This window comes from Podarcis tiliguerta, assembly GCF_965153285.1.
Source record: "Podarcis tiliguerta genome assembly, chromosome: 4".
In the NCBI taxonomy this organism is placed as follows: Eukaryota; Metazoa; Chordata; class Lepidosauria; order Squamata; family Lacertidae; genus Podarcis; species Podarcis tiliguerta.
Window position 1 is genome coordinate 28,026,972 of NC_139537.1, and position 3,298 is coordinate 28,030,269.

Genomic DNA, 3,298 nt, shown 5'->3' on the forward strand with positions numbered 1-3,298 from the left:
AATCTGGTCATAACAGTCAAGGTGCCACTGCTGTCAGGGGAAGGATAAGCAAGCTCACACAGCAACAAGCAGTATAGAATATCTGTCCATTGCAAGGCTTCACATACTGTTTCATTAGAGTCTGCACCAAGGTGTTGTTTTTGAAGACAACCATTTATTGAAGACATACTCCTACTCAGTCATAAAGGGTATTATGAAAGAAACTGAAACTAGATTAAACTCACGGGGGGGAGGGCGCGTATGTTCAGTATCTTCCAGACATAGCATGTGATCAGCCGCCTCAAAGAAAGTGAAGTATTGGGGTGGGAGAGCTGAAAATAATACCAACATATTTCACATCTGGCAACCAATGGTTTCAGGTAGTACATGGGTAGACGAGTCTAAAAAGCCTGGGACAAAATTTCCACAACGCACTAGCAGCTATGGTGACACTGCTGGAGCCGGACATGAGGGGCAGGTCCTTGGGAGACAGGGAAAAGTAGCCTGGTTGTCATTGTGGGGCTAATGGCTGAGTAAGTTCAGGGACTCACAAAGCCACTTTTGTGTGTTTAACATTAGGGTGTGCCTGGACACAGTCGGCACACCCTGTACATACACCTATGATGCTGCCCCTGACAACAGTCCTGCCCTCAGACCATGCTCATCAAGTTTATGCTTTCCTTATGTCCTTAGTTGTTTAGACTGTTGTCTTTTTAGTGACTGGGTAAGCAATCCACCTCACTTCATATAGATGTTCCTGTGGCTTTCTTTCAACTGTCCTGTATTGTGAATGATGAATGATGAATTATGCATTTTGCTTTGCTCTATTTTCACCAGAATTCCTTATTTGTCAGAGTAGTTGCCTCCACTTTAGAAGAGACGAGTGACACCTGTCGCCTTCGTTGTTATGCTCTGCTAGAATCACTGAGGACATATTTTGAGAGGCCTCTCTGATCCTGGAATTATAAAACTAGGCCGTTGCTTCTGAAATACTTGTCCTGTTTTCGGATTCCTTCCCCCCCACCATACACTCCAGTTCCTCAGGTCCCTATTAAGCCTCCAGTTCAGTTTCTCTTTAAAATAAGCTTTGCACAAGTGCTTATTTTAATTTTTGACAAGAAGCAGAAAAGCAACTTTGAACTGTATTAGAAAGGTAAACTGAATTGGAAAACAATAGCCATGATCTTCCTCAGAGACTCCATTTGCTTTGATGCCCCAGCACTGCAATTTGCATTTGCAAATGATTTCTCCCCATGAACATACAACTGTGTGCCGCATATTTAATGGCAATATCAATAAGAGCCCTTAACTGTATTCCCAGCATACTTCAAACATTTTGTCATTGTGCAATGTCACTGGTTGGCCAAACACATTAATATCAAGATGCACTCAATATTCTGCATGCCAGAAGTGACTTAACTTCATTAGCAGGACGTGCATTTAGTTAAGAAATTTATTTCCCTGACAGTAATACATGTCAGGGCTTTACAGAATATGCAAAAGCATATATTTGCATGCCTAATGAACACTTTGGAATACTTGCTTTGTAAAATTGACTACAACACCTAAAATGCTTAGTTCTATTTCCAGCGAAGTTAAGTAACAAATAAGGCAACTTCATGAAGAGGGCCAGCTTCATGGTCAATGTTTAAGAAATTGCACAACTACTTAAAGAGAAAAAACAGATATTTTTTAAAGGTACAGTATGAAAATAACGTGGGATACATTGCTGTCACCTCTTTTGTGTTAAGGCTTTTATAGGCTTTCACAATGCAGAGTAAAACCTTGATAATTTTTGTGGCTAGGGAAACTTTCATCCCACTATGATAGGAGAATCCTGATTGGATATGTTGTCACTGTAACTTCAGGAAATATATAAGGAATGTGGATCACAAATATGCTGCAATGCCCAAGTGATTAAAGTGCTGGACAAAGGAAACCTGGATTCAAGCACCCACTCAGTCTGGGTTTATCTCTTTTCCCATAATGGAAACTGTGAATTGATTTCCCTGTCTCTCAGAAAAATGTGTAGTAGAAGCATGGACATCCTGATTCCACAAGCCCTTGTGCTATTCTTTTTCAAAGAAATAAACAAGGAGAATCATGCTTACCAGGATCTAGTACAAAAATACTAAGCAAAGGTACCATTTTAATGTCTCTGGTAAATGTTTGTTATAGACCAAAAATGCCTATCACTCACCATATGTGTTCTGGGACACAGCTGTCTAGGAAAACTTCTGATGAGTTGCTTTCATCTACTGGACAAATTGCATCTAGAGAGAGAGAGAGAAAGAAATAATTAATTCCTCTTGCTTCGGTGTTTGTTTGATGAACTCAACTACAGCAACGGAAACAAACAGACAAATATTGGGGGAAGAAAAGTATAACCACAAATCTTCATAGGGGTTTTCAAAGGCCCCAAACAGCTTCTAATGAGCTTTCAAACCCAAAGGGGACTTTAAAAGAAAAAGCAGAGAACAATTGACTTCTGTCGAATCGCTTCTTGTTCTTAGTGATCACCAAAGGCAAACAAAATAAATCAAACCACAGGTACAGTTTGAAAGATACTGACCTAATTAAATAGAAATTATGGAGAAGCCACACACAACATTTGTAATGCGCTAGCAGATGACATCAGTGTAGCAAAAGCCAACAGTGACTGGCTGGGTTACTTTTGTTAAGGTAATGCAGGAAAGGAGATTTCTTATTCCCTTTGGTGTTGCTGCTTTGGGGAGCCATTCTGAGGCACCACCAGAAGTGCTCCATCGGAGAACCTCAGTGATTGAGGTGGAGTAATAATATCCACTAAAGGCATTTTTGAAATCCATTCGTCTCACAAACATAAGGTGTCAACCTTCACTTTGCCTCATTCAGGGACATATTAGCACCATGATAGCCCAACACATTACTAAAGTTTTAAAAAGACACTTTAATCAGTGATGTAATCCTGGGGAATTTTTGTATCTCATAACCTATTTATGTTGCTGTCTTCAAGACATGATTTCTGGCTACAGTGAACCATAATCACCTTGCCAAGACCAAGTTTTAACACTAACCTAATTGTGATATGCCATCCCTTCAGGAAATAAGAAGAAAATCCCCTAACAATAAGTGAATTGTAATCTGATTGTAGAAAAGGCATTTGTATTTGTTTTTTATTATCTCATAAATGACATGAGACCTCACAGAATACCAAGGGCAAACAGTGCCGATTGTCTAGTTCACATGGATACTACAAAGCTTGGCTTGCTCAACTCCTCAGAAGCTGTGACGGTTCCTGGCTTAGTCTCTTGAGTTAAGTATCCAAAACACAGTTTGT